Source organism: Leptonychotes weddellii, chromosome 1, assembly GCF_054177405.1.
Source record: "Leptonychotes weddellii isolate Sample4059 chromosome 1, ASM5417740v2, whole genome shotgun sequence".
In the NCBI taxonomy this organism is placed as follows: domain Eukaryota; kingdom Metazoa; phylum Chordata; class Mammalia; order Carnivora; family Phocidae; genus Leptonychotes; species Leptonychotes weddellii.
In genome coordinates, this window is record NC_138369.1 from 13,708,915 (window position 1) to 13,723,381 (window position 14,467).

At 40.6% G+C, this 14,467-nt stretch overlaps 1 long non-coding RNA gene across 3 annotated transcripts in view; it reads left to right on the forward strand.

Annotated features, from left to right (window-relative positions):
• LOC115942360 (uncharacterized) overlaps window positions 1–11,411 on the forward strand; it is a 34,943-nt gene extending 23,532 nt beyond the window's left edge. For 2 of the 3 annotated variants that reach the window (XR_014139627.1, XR_014139626.1), the window contains one exon: window positions 6,596–7,060. This is a non-coding gene — a long non-coding RNA (uncharacterized LOC115942360). Of the gene's footprint in view, window positions 1–6,595; window positions 8,675–8,770 lie in introns of those variants that run through there. The other variant, XR_014139620.1, reaches the window with a different exon arrangement.
• The last annotated feature ends 3,056 nt before the right edge of the window (window positions 11,412–14,467 follow it).

A 14,467-nucleotide genomic window follows, 5' to 3' on the forward strand; every position in this document is an offset into this window, starting at 1 on the left:
TCCTGGGATTGAGCCCCGCATCGGGCTCCCTGCTCAGCGGGAAGCCTGCTTCTCCCTCTCCTACTCCCTCTGTTTGTGTTCCCTCTCTTGCTGTGTCTCTCTCTGTCAAATAAATAAATAAAATCTTTAAAAAATAAGGAAATGGAAAGACCAAGCATAAACTAGGAGAAAATCTTTGCAAGGCGTATATATGATAGACTTGAATCCAGAATACGTAAAGAACTCTCAAAAATCAACAGTAAAAAAACAACACAATTTTAATCATTAAAAGATTTGAACAGGCACTTCATCAAAGAAGATATCCAGATGGTAAGTAAGAACATGAAAAATGTTCAACATCATGCAAATTAATTATGCAAATTAAAAATGGTACAAGAAACTACTACACAACTATTAGAATAGCTGAAGTTAAAGAGACTGACCATACCAAATATTGGCAAGGATATATTGTGCTTTATTCTTGGTGATAGGAGGTACAGGATGCAATAATTTGTCTTTCATTCTGGAGGTGATATCCCAGACTACTACACTCCTAAAAATTTTACTGAATGTGATGGATCCCTGAATCTTCATAAGATTCATCTCCCAGCCATTGTAGCACATGAGTCTCACCAAGGACTTTCCAGTGCTATCCATTTATTGCCTATTTTGTTCAATTAGCATGATGTCATCAATATGGTGGACCAATGTGATATTCTGACAGATGTCCAGATTGTTTAGATCTCTCCATTTTATAATTTGACAGAAGTCAAGAGAGTTAAGACAGCTCTGGACCAAACTATAAATGTACTGTTGTCCATTCCAAATAAATGTGAACTGTTTTTGAAATTAGAGATATGTTTAGTATTTATAAATGCTACCTTTGAACACTATTGTAATATGCACAGCTTTGGTCTGTTTAGTTCACATCATGTAACCCTAGCATATGACTGAACATAATTCAACCAAGTGCCTCACACGGTAGAAACAATTTTGTGTCATTTTATCCCTCTGATACTCTAATTTCTGCCTCCCTATACAGTACTCACAACTATTTGTGTCTCAGAAAGAAAAATGATATGTATACTCCAAGGAAGTACAGTAATGTCCTACACTTTTTTTTTAATTGAGAAATTGGTCTGTCTGATAAATCGTGCTCAGATCTTACTGAAAAGGTAATTTTTATTGAGTTACACAAATGTTACCTTTTTTGTTTGTTTGTTTTATCTAATCCAAGCTATTTTGCCCCTACCATGAGAAACCCAAGCAAATCAAAATTAATCCCAAGCTTGGAGCAATAAATTAGTAGATTTCTGCTTCTCTCTGTGAACATCTTTTATTTTTATTTTTTGGTTTGCCAGGTATAGTACCTGCCAGTAGAACTTTTCCAAAAAAAGTGTTCTCTCACAGCAATCTATTGAATGCTTTCTATCTGCCAACTTCTGTGGGTATAAATAGAGGATATGGAGATAAATGAGATCATCTCTGCCTTTGGGAAGCTCTCAAACTAACCAGGAAACACTTGTAAACAGTTAACATTTCCAGGCAGTGAACGTTAGCCCCAGTGAGTTTGTTAATAACTTTAGACCATACTTGAAGCCAAGAGGGTTGTTCTCTCATTTCCTAGAGAACCAAAGCAGTAGTCAGCTTTATGTGCTAAGTTAGGAGCATCTGAATGTCTTAACATGGACTTTCAACAGTGGGGCAGCAGGTAGCCCAGGCAGGGGCTGAGATGCAGTATTGCCTAAAATCATTCTTAAACACATGCTCATGTGAGAATGTCTGGCTTACCTGGCATGTCTGGCCCCCTAGGGTTTGTACTATGATGTAATATTACAGCCATTGGGAAAGAGCCTCCCACTCCCTTGGAATACGTTTTTCACAGCTTTTTCATTTAATTTTTTACAAATCCATGAAGAATGAGGACTCCATTGGCAATTTAGAGTTGAGCTCCTTGTTGCAGTGAGGGCTGATTTTTTTTTCCTCAGAGGACACTTAACAACTCTTGGTCAGTGGGTCATCACAGCTGAATCCTGGCAAAGGATTTCAAAAACCTGAAAACAGCAGGATGCCTGGGTGGCTCAGTCAGTTAAGCAACTGCCTTTGGCTCAGGTCATGATCCCAGGGTCCTGGGATCCAGCCCCGCATCGGTCTCCCTGCTCAGCGGGGAGTCTGCTTCTCCCTCTGCCTGCCACTCCCCCTGCTTGTGCTCTCTCTCTCGCTGTGTCTCTCTCTCTCAAATAAATAAATAAAATATTTAAAATAAAATAAAATGTTGGGTAAGATGTAAAAATGGTTCGTGTCAAGCAGAGCAATCAAACTGTAACCTTTGGGATTATCTTTTCCACTGGATAATATTTAGCATATAACTTTAGAGTAATTGATAGTAAATAACAAAGGCACATTCGTTTAAGATAGGTAATTGAATAACTCTTGGATGAAACCATCATCCCCCTTAATTCCCTAGTGACATTGAAAGTACATGTCAACTATCTTTTTGCCCTTTTCCCAAGTAATTTTTCTTAACAACATCTTCATATATCTTCAGCCAGGGATCTGAGCCCTCTCTCAGCCACCCATCCATCCCAGCATGCCTTTATAAGTCCATCTTCCCTCTACACCTTTCCCATAGTCACCTACGTCAGAACTACCTCCCACTCTCCTATCAACCAAAGACCCTGTTGTTCATTGTCAGAGGTCAAGGTACCACTCCTCCCTGCCCCCCCTCAGAATTAGTGCGGTAATGAATTGAATCCCCCTTGACACTATTCCAAATTACTTAGTACCGATCTTCCTTGGCTGGTATAAAATAAAGAAAAAAGGTTTCATGGGATTTCACTATTTTATTTGCTTGGAACCTCTCTAGAGACAGCCTGATGAAAAACTAAGTCTTCAACTATTAGGCATTTGGTCCTATTAAATTGGATTTGACAGCTTGGGCACACCTACACAAAAGCTTTCAAATGAAATGTGCGTTTTGTTGCATGAGCCTAATTTAGAACTGACCCAAGGGGATATTTTGTATGATTGGTGGGAAATTTATGATATCATGTTGAAACTTAGCTTGACTAAATTTAGCTTTAACAATTTTGATGAAAAAAAATCACAAAACCTTGTTAACTAGACCAACAAAAAAAAGGATATAAACTGTTAACTCTGGCAGTTGATAATGGACAATCACATATCTACATGCAAAAGAATGAATCTGGTCTACCTCCTCACAAAATCAACTCAAAAGAACAAAAACTGTAAAACTCTTAGAAGAAAACATAGGGGTAAATCTTCATGACTATGGATGTGGCAATGGTTTCTTAGATATGATACCAAAAGCACAAGTAACAAAAGAAAAAGCAGGTGAATTGGACTTCATCAAAATCAAAAACTTTTGTACTTTAAAGGACACCATGAAGAAAGGGAGCCCACATATGGGAGAAAACATTTGCAAATTATATATCTGACAAGGAACATGTATCAGACTGTAAAAAGAACTCTTAAACTCAATAATAAAAAATTAAATTAGCCATTAAAAATGGAAAAGGAGATAGATATTTCTCCAAATACATACAAACGGCAATAAGCCCATGAAAAGATGCTCAACATCATTAGTTATTGAGATGTAAATCAAAACCACAGTGAGATAGCACTTCACACCCACTGGGATGGCTATAATAAAAAAGATAATAACGAGTGTTGTTTAACATGTGGAGAAATTGGAACCCTTCAACACTGTTGGGGGAAGATAAAATGGTACAGCCACTTTGAAAAACAGTTTACTCAAAAGTTAAACACAGAGCTACAGTATGACCCAGCAATTCCACTCCTAGGTATATACCTAAAAGAAATGAAAACATATGTCTACACAAAAACTTGTACTTGGTTCATAACAGCACTATTCATAATAGCCCCAAAATGTAAACAACCCAGATATCCATCAGCTGATGAGTGGATTAAACAATTATGGTATGTCCATACAATGTACTATATAATTCAGCTATAAAAAGGAATGAAATGCTGACAAATGCTATAACATAGATTAACCTTGAAGACATAATGCTAAGTGAAAGAAGCCAGTCATATATTGTGTGATTCCATTTATTTGAAATGTCCCAAACAGGCAAATCTGTAGACGGAATACAGATTGGTGGTTGTCTATGGCTGGGAAGGTGGCATGAGGAAATGAAGAGTGACTGCTAATAGGTACAAGGTTTTTTAAGGGGTGACAAATGTTCTAAAATTAGATTGTGGGGATGATTGCACAACACTGAATATACTAAAAATGGAGTTGATAGTTGTGACAGAGAGTTAAAATCCACAAAGCCTAACATACTTACTGTCTAGCCCTTTACAGAAAAGTTTGCCAATCACTCCCTTATACTAAGTTTTAGATTGGGAAGTGTGGGTCCTCCAGCTTTGTTCTTTTTGCAGATTGTTTTGGCTATCCTGGCTTCTTTGCATTTCCATATAAATTTTAGGATCAGCTTGTCAATTTTTGCAGAAAAACAAAAGCAAAATCCTACTGGATTTTGATAGTAATTGTGTTAAATTTGCAGGTCACATTAGGAGATCATTTTTAAAAATTAATCTCAAATTGTCTCAGATTTAACTAGTGAGAGCCTCTCTGACTGTCTTCTATGTCCTTTTGATAAAAACCGTATCATTCTTTCAGCACTTCCTTGTTGTCTGGCATAAATTATTCCAAGCTCATCTCATAACTTTTCTTGTCACAGCCAAGGAATTCTGGTTCTTTTCATGGAGAATGGTATTTAGAAGCCAAGATCTTGGTACTTGGTATTAGATCTGGTACATTGCTGTTGGAGGTGTTACTGCTCCAAGGCCCTCTCTGTGCCCAGAGCTAGGGAATATTTGCATGTGAATATATACATCTATACATACTGTATTAGTCTATATTATGTATATGTATGTATGGTAAGATTGGATTTTCCACCACCTCCATGACTAGCAGAGCCAGCCTGTCTTCTTTCCTCATGTACTAATTGGGAACCCAAGAGGTCAAGGAACACTCCCAAGATCACGCTATTAGTGATGGACACAGGCCGGGCTGAACACAGACCTCTCTACCCTCTGATGGGTTTGCTTGTTTCCTGTGATTCTACAGCAAACACGGGCCTGACTCCCAGTGGGAGGCTATCTTAGCTTGGCTTCCCTTGACAGACTCTGAGCTGCAGAGCATTTGTTCAGCAAACTTGTACAGCCGGTTTGTTAGAGACTGTACTCGGTAGACAAAACTGTAAGAGGATGAGGGAGGCAGAACTGGGCAAAGGGAGAAGCTGACCCCCAGTGAGGTTGCAGATGGGGCCTCAGCTAATCCTACAAGCAGATCTGGAGCTGGGGAAGTCCCTCAGAGTTGACTCAAATTGTGAGCTGAGGAGCAGGCTTTTAAATTCTCCACATCTACCAGCCGTTGGCCATGAGCCTGGAAGGGGGAGTAGCCTGCACAGGCAGTTCCCTATAGCTGGGGGCAATTACTGGTGAGGAGTGTAGCTGTGAACCGTCAGCTAATATTATGTCCAGCAGTGGAGGGGTGGGTGCATCAGCTCTGAAGAGGGAATGGAATAGAGCCCCCCAGAATCCACTAGAGCGAAAGAGGTCCAGCCTGCAGGCAGTGGGTCAGACAAGCGTCCAGCAGTGCACAGCGGGTAGAGCTCAAAGAGCAGAATTGGAACAGGCCAGAGCAGCTGACATTCTGGCTCTGGAGACAGACTGGGCACAAAGAGGCCACGCGGTGCAAGGAGGCTCTAAGCTAGAACTTTCACCTCTTGCCTGTGTGTTCAGGGGCTGGATGGTCTAAGTAAAAAAAAAAAAAAAAATCACAGGGTCTCTGAGTTGCTTCCTAGTCCATCAACTTCAAGTGGCAGTTGTGATTTAGTGTTCAGCGTTCCTTCCTCCTTTCACAATTGATGCATTGACCTCATAAAAAAGCATAAGAATCATCAGAAAAATTCTGATTCTTACAATGGAGTCTTAGTCTGAGACTGGTTATGACCCTTGGATACTCCTACCAGCCACGTAATGATAGCCTAAAATTGTCCTGATGCTGCCCTGTGGTAGGCTCAGCCCCCAGGGAAAGCCTAGGAGGAGGTACTTTTCTGCTCCACTCCGGAGACTTTGGTGTTTGGGCCTGTGGGATTTGTGCCTGTTCTCCCCCTCCTACTGTTAGCCCCTGCCTGCAAAGCCCAGTCACCACCAGGCTTCCAGCATGATTACTGGGTGCTGCTCAGGCTTTCTAAATAGCTGCTCTAGAGAACCCAGGACCAGCTGCCCACTCTGGGATTTCTCACCCAAACCCAGAACTCTTGGGTCCTTAATGCATGTTGTCCTCTCAAGTTCAACCCTGAGAAAAGTGTAGAAGTAGAGTCTTACCTCGGACTTCTTTTCTTCTTTTCCCTCTCTTCCAAAAAATCATAAGAAAGTAAAAGTCACCCATTACCCGACCATACAGAAATAGCTACTGATGATATTTGCATAATATTTTTATTTGTATGTGCATGTGTATTTGAAATGAAACACATTATATGTTTTATAATATTTTCATTCAATAGCATATTTGTTTACCTTATTTTTATTTTTTTAAAGATTTTATTTATTTATTTGACAGAGACACAGCAAGAGAGGGAACACAAGCAGGGGGAGTGGAAGAGGGAGAAGCAGGCCTCCCGCCAAGCAGGGAGCGCAACCCAGGACGCTGGGATCATGACCTGAGCCAAAGGCAGACGCCCAACGACTGAGCCACTCAGGCACCCCTGTTTACCTTATTTTTAATGTGTACTCTTCCAGAGTATAAACGTACAACTCATTTAATCAATTCCCTCTTCATTTTGGGTGCTAACGGTTGTTCACTCTTAAACAATGGTACATATCTTTGCAGATAAATCTCTGTTCATCGCCATGATGTTTTCCTTAGTAAATTCCTAGAATTAGAATTTCTGAGTCAAGGGATAAATGAAAGTGATGCATACTCATCATAAAAATCTAGACAACACAGTAGTTTATATTGCTAACAGGTGTATATCCTTCCAGGCCTTTTTCTCTGCATGTTCATTCACATTTGTGCACATACGGACACACTTTTATAAAAAGTAAAATGGTTTCATACTATGCCTTTTGTTCCACAGCTTGCTCTTTTAAAAAAACGACAACACGTCATGAACATCCTCTTAGTCGGCAACTGTAATTTTACCTCATTTTATGTAAGTTGCAAAGTATTCCAGAATAAAAGTGTACTATTTTTCATGAACCTTTCCCTTATGGACAGACACTTAGTTGTCTATAGCTTCTCTCTCATGGAAATCATGTGGCAGCAAATACTCTTGTTTGTATAAATTTGCACAGTTGTATGAGTAACCTGGTAGGATAAATTTCTAGAAGTGAATTGCTGGGTCAAAGGGTGTTAGGAATGTACTGAAGTTCAGCCTCAGCCTTGGCATCCTACCAAAATCTGATATTTGAGTTTGGCTTTACCCAAATAGCAAAATGCCTACCTCATAATCACTGCTGACTTCCCTGACCTTGTTGCCAGTGATCACGTGATAGCCCTGGACATCAGCAAGTCCATCTAGTCAGCCGAGCTCCTCCTTCACGTGATAACCGTGGTAGGTAGAATAATGCCCCTCTCCCCAAAGATGTCTGCGTCCTAAATCCTAATCCGTGGAACCTGTGTAGATGTTAGATTACATGACAAAGGTGAATTAAGGTTGCAGACAGAACCAAGTTTGCTAATTGGCTGGTTTTATTTATTTATTTTTTAAAGATTTTATTTATTTATTTGACAGAGAGTGAGACAGTGAGAGAGGGAACACAAGCAGGGGGAGAGGGAGAGGGAGAAGCAGGCTTCCTGCTGAGCAGGGAGCCCAATGCAGGGCTTGATCCCAGGACTCCGGGATCATGACCTGAGCAGAAGGCAGACACTTAACGACTGAGCCACCCAGGCACCCCTCGGCTGGTTTTATTTTATTTTTTATTTTTTATTTTTAAGATTTTACTTATTTGTTTGACAGAGAGAGACACAGCGAGAGAGGGAACACAAGTAGGGGGAGGGGGAGAGCAGGCTTCCCGCGGAGCAGGGAGCCCGATGCGGGACTCGATCCCAGGACCCTGGGTCATGACCTGAGCGGAAGACAGACGCTTAACCAACTGAGCCACCCAGGCGCCCCCCGCCCCCCCTCCGCTGGTTTTAAATAAAGAAATTATCCTAGATTATCCAGATGGGGACAATGTAATAACAAGTCCTTAAAAGTGGAAGATGAAAAGGATAGTTAGAGGGAGACATGACAATGGAAGAATTTTCAGAGAGATGGCTTTGGAGATGGAAGGAAGGGGGGCTGTGAAAATGAAGTGTAAACTTCCTTTAGAATGGAGTCGGGAGGCCAGCAGGGGGAGCTTTCATGCGGAGTCACTCGTTGTCAATTACAGACCCAACAGGGAGAGATGCACTTTGCAAGTACCTACTACTAGAGTTGCTGCTTTACTACCCCAGCAGGGGAAGAAAGGCTTTCCTCCTCGGCTGGCAACAGCCCAGCCAATGAGAGAGTGGCACAGCCCAGCCAATGAGAGAGTGGCACAGCCCAGCCAATAAGAGAGTGGCACAGTCCAGCCAATGAGAGAGTGGCACAGCCCAGCCAATGAGAGTGGCACAGTCCAGCCAATGAGAGAGTGGCACAGCCCAGCCAATGAGAGAGTGGCACAGCCCAGCCAATGAGAGTGGCACAGTCCAGCCAATGAGAGAGTGGCACAGTCCAGCCAATGAGAGTGTCACAGCCCAGCCAGTGAGAAGCCACTTTACTTTGGACTCCTACTTTAGTCCAGTGGACTTTCTAACAGCTTTCCCAACTTCCCTCTTTCCTCTATGGATAAAAGAGGGTTACCCTCCTTTGCTCTGCAGGACGTGCTTAGGGTTTTGCTGGCAGCCTCCCTGTGCCAGATTGAAATTTTCTGCTCTTCTTAAATTCATTTTTGCTAGTAAAATAACTGGCAGTTTCATTTTTAAGGTTAACAGGGCCATAAGCCAAGGAATGTAGGCACCCTGTAGAATCTGGAAAACGCAAGGAAATGGATTCTTACCTGTCATCTTGATTTTAGCCCCATGTCAGACTCCAAACTGTGAAATAATAAATTTGTATTGTTTCAAGCTACTAAATTTGTGGTAATTTATAACAGCAGCAATAGAAAACTAATACAGTCACAAGAGATTTCTGGGTCTAACAACAGAGTGAATCTGGCTAAGTAAGTATTTTGGGGATGGAAAATCATGGTAAAGACAATGAGTGTTTTTAGAGTTATACAAAGTTTTGTTCACGTCCTTAAGATATTTGTTCAGACAGTCCCTTCAGTGCAGCAGGCTGTAACAGAATTACTGGTCAAAGGCAGAGAGTGGGCTGCTTTCACCGTTTTTCTTCAGGCAAAGACATTACCTGACCTGTCACAGATTTGGGAACTGCCTTGTCATGCTTATACAAGTTGCTCAAGCAAGATGAAATGGTGGCCATTAGGTGCTAAGTACAAGAAGACTTGTCACTATTTTTTAATAACAATACCAACATAGGACTTACTAGCAACCAGTGGTTGCATACAACAAAAGTAGTTTGCAGGAACCTGATAAAGAGAACTAAAACCAACTTAATTTCCTGTCTCTGGGTTAAAAAATACCAGGCATACTTTTCCTGTCCTTATATTAAATAATATTGGGAACAAGCAAAAATAGCTTAGCTATTTGCTCCAAGAAATACTTGATCCCAGAAAACTATAAACTAACAAAAAGAGATTACTTACTGAAACTAGCATTTTACTCATCAAGGCTTGCTTAAAGATTGTTGCCCTACCGGGTGTCATATGGAAGTGCTGAATCACTAAATTCTACACCTAAAACTAATATATTACACTGTATGTTAATTAACTGGAATTTAAATTTAAAAAAAAAGATCGTTGCCTCGCTGTGCCTACCAATCCAAAATTGTTATAAACTCTGCCTAATCTCAATCAGTTTCCTGCCTTGCAAGACCCTCCTTAAAATCACCCACTTTAGGCCCTAACACCCTATAAATAGCCTCCTCTGAATTTCCCCTTCTGAGAAATTATGACTTTCTCAAGTTGGCATTCTTAATGCAACAAGTTTAATAAGTTTAGCTCTACTTGATAAGTAGCTTTTCAGGCAGTCTTTTGGAGAGTCACACTCAATAGAAGTAACCTTGAGAGTGCTAGTATGTCTCCTCTGAAACCTGCTGTAGAGATTCTCCAAATGCCCACTCCAAGGAAGATGCTAAAATTGGTGTGTATGCAATGGAAGCTGACCACCACATGGATACTCAAGGACAATTTTGTTGCTTAAAAACAACTTATACAGCTCCACAGCCACAGTTTGAGGTCCAAGGTCAAAGGATGGTATAATGGGCAACTATTAGAAATAAAAAAACGTAAGCAGAAGTAGCAATGTTGCACCTAATATTCAGTATGGGACTTCTCCAAGTAAAGCAGAACTCTGAAGTTTCTGTGTTTGCTTCAAGGACATTGTATCCTCACCCTAACCTCGAGTACAGGAATTATAGAGGAGATAAATCTTTACCCAAATACTATTGGAGAGGAAGGAAACTTTAGTAACTTTGTGACATCACTGTCAACTGAACGCTTTACTGCAGAACCTATGGAAATAAATCTGGCTCCTCCACTCATCTTTGCTGAAAGCTGTGAAAAAAACAAAATTCGGGGGCGCCTGGGTGGCTCAGTCGTTAAGCGTCTGTCTTTGGCTCTGGTCATGGTCCCAGGGTCCTGGGATCGGGTCCCACATCGGGCTCTCTGCTCAGCGGGAAGCCTGCTTCTCCCTCTCCCACTCCCCCTGCTTGTGTTCCCTCTCTTGCTGTGTCTGTCTCTGTCAAATAAATAAATAAAATCTTTTAAAAAAAATTCTGCTGCGTAAATTTGAATATCTCATTGGCTTTATTCATTGATTCATGAATCAGGCAGCAGCGCATTCAGCTAGTTGAAAGGAACTCCAAGGAGCTATGCAAAATGGAAGGCTTTTGTTGACAGAGGGGCTGGAAAGGAAGTTTATAACAAAGAGTGGATTGTCTCAGACAAGGTTTCTTTGGCGGGGTTGGTCCTCTCATGCAGATGGCCTCACTGGTGCTGACCAGGTAATCCCAGATGGACTGGTTAAAGGTCACATTCTGGGAGTGGCTGAAACTGCAATTCGGTCTTGGTTTGCTGTTGGGGGCAAGTGACTCCGTCTGTGTCTGTTGTTCCTTTTTGAACAACGTGAATGTCTTTTTAGTATCTTGGAAGTACACATAGCAGTTGAGCAGCCAAAGGTGCTTGGAAATTATGGTGCCCATAAGTATGAAAATGTTAAAATTTTAAAACGTGGCTACTAAAATAAAATAGTTATCATTATTATATATTATAATTAAAATAATTATACAATTAATTAAATTATATAATATATAATTACATGTTATGTATTATAATTATATCTTATATAATATGCATTATAATATACAATTATATATTATATAATATGTAATTATAATGATAAATTATATAATTATTTTAAAATAAAATAACATTTGCATTTGAGAAAAATGTGTTTGTGGTATAACTCTGGTAGACACAATTAAGTTTTAGGGTATTGCCAAATTTTTATACAAAATGTAGGTACTAATGTATACAGGCAATATGTACCAATATGTATATTTTAAGGCTCTGGAGATACACTGCCTAATAGTCCTCCAGAAAACATGAGCAAGTTGATTCTCTCTCCAACACTGAAGAAGAATGCCCATTTATCTGTTGTTAGAGGAGAATTTTTCAAAGAAGTTATAATCATTATTATCATACAGATATAAAATGAACATGTGCCAAAGATTTTTTTAATTCATTAATTAATGCGGACACCGCTAACATGATACAGCTAGTTCAAAGGCGAATATAATCCATCCTCCTATCCAACCATCTGTCCATACTTCCATCTATCCACCCATCCATCCATTCACCTACCCATCCATTAATCTACTCCAGTGTTTCTTAACCCAGGGTGACTCTGTCCCCAGAGAACATTTGGAAATGTCTGGAGACATTTTTGGCTGTATAACTGGGGGATGCTTCTGGCATCTTGTGAGTAAAGGCCAGAGATGCTGCTAAACATCCTACAACACACAGGATCACTCCCAACAAATAATTATCTGACCTAACATGTCAATAGTGCCAAGGTTGAAAATCCCTGACCTATCCCCATCCAACCACCCGCCCATTCATACACCCTTCCATTCAACCACACCCATCTATTTAAATGTTTATGGAGCACCTGCAACAATGTCTCTCAATCTTTCTTTCTTTTTTTTTTAAGATTTATTTATTTATTTATTTGACAGAGAGAGACACAGTGAGAGAGGAAACACAAGCAGGGGGAGTGGGAAAGGGAGAAGCAGGCTTCCTGCGGAGCAGGGAGCCTGATGTGGGGCTCGATCTCAGGACCCTGGGATCATGACCTGAGCCGAAGGCAGACGCTTAACGACTGAGCCACCCAGGCGCCCCAATGTCTCTCAATCTTGACTGCAAATCAGAATCACCTGTGCAGCATAGGAAACATACAAGCGCCAAGGTATTACCTTTGAGTACTCGGCTTTTTGTAATCAGAAACTATGGAAGTTTGTGAATTGAAAGTTAATCAGCAGAAAAGTTTCTGTGCTTGTTTCTAAGACAATATATGATATTAAATAATAGCTAATTAAGATTAATCAACAATTCATCACCATATTAGGTAAACAAGAGCATACCAAAAGTGAAAAATAAATGTCCAGGTCTCTTATCAGGGCGGTCTCAACTCAGTCTACACATTAGAATCACTGGGAAGCTTTTAAAGAATACTGACGCCCAGATCCCGGAGGCTCTGATGTAATCGGTCTAGGATGTGGCCTAGGCCTCAGGATTTTATAAAAGCACCCTAGGTGATTATAATATGCAGCCAGGGATAAGAACAGCTGTATCAGAACTCAAAAAAATGCACTTCTCTTTTTCTTTATTGGCTAATTTTTTTTTTTTGGCATGTACATAGCATGTTTTTGGGTTTTTTTTTCTTTTTCAGTTTAGAGTCCAATCTTAAAATAATGTTTGAGGTAATAATCTGCATCTTTTTTGCCCTTGCATTCTTGGTTTGCTTTATTTATTGTGTGTGTGTGGGATTGACCTAGAATCCCAGGCCCCCAGGATCGCAGGATTGCCAACCATCAAGGGAAGAGCTCGTAATCCATCTTCTGCCTCTGGAGCTTTTCAAGAAAGTGGCATTGGCAGAAGACCACGAGGCTTGTTACAGGAGCTAATTATACATCTTGACTAATATTAGAATATTCAAACAGATGGTAACAGAATTTAGATGAAAAGACTTAAAGGAATGGAAACACCTAAATACCATTAGATGTTCCTCTCACTAACATCCGGTCATCCATCCCGTGCTTCAGGAGATCCTGGTTTCTTGTCCGGTTTGAATAAACTCACATTTCACGTCCAAAATCTTTCTTAGATTTGGACACCACCACCACCACCACATTTTTGTATAGCTCTGGGACTTTTTAATGCTCTTACTAGGTGTCAAAACTCCCACTCCTTTCTGAGGCTCTCACCCCAACAGAAGGGATTCTTACTTAATATAGCTTCCTGCCATTCGGAGGGAACAGGAATAATAACAGATATTTATGGAAGGCTTTAGACATTGTAAGGTCTTCATAGACATTATCTCCTGCAATCCTTTTAGCATCCCTGCGGCGGGAGAGGGCAGTCATATCTGCTGTGTCCATTTTACAGATGCAGAGATTGAGACTCAGAGAAGGAAGAGCACCCAAGGTCCTGGATTCTGGGAGTTCCCAGATCCTGTGTTCCTTTCTCATATACCTGACCACATATGTGGTTGTGTTCTCCACCCTCTCAGCCTCTCTGGGAGCCTTCCAGGTCCCTCCTTCAGGCTTTGCACCTTCTGCAGAAGGCCAGGGCACAGCCCCATAACACATCATCCCCAAGTTTAAGAATAGCAGTTGTCTACTCCACACACGCAAAACCCCAGGCTCATAATGCTTTTTACAACTCTTCTGGACAGAGCAGATTCTTCTTCAAGGGACTTGTAACAGAAAAATCCCACCTGCGTTCAGAAATCCATTTCTTTCTTTTTTTTCTTTATTGTTTAGAAGTCCATTTCTTAACAAGCCACTTAGTCATCAAATCACACAATCATGGCCAGCCTCGAGGTAAACCCCTTCCCTACATGTAAGACCCCTGTTTTCCTTCCAGGGTTTGTGGATACATTTCTGCAAATGGAGTGCCTCCTCCCTTTATTGTTGTAAAGCTAAGCTGCTCATTAGAAAGACTGTTTTTCTTATTAAAATATTTTCTAAATTTGGTATTTTTGTTAATAAAAACAATTAATATTTAATAAATTAAAAATTCCAGAGGGGAAAAAAATCCTCGTTTCATCCAGAAACCACCATTGACC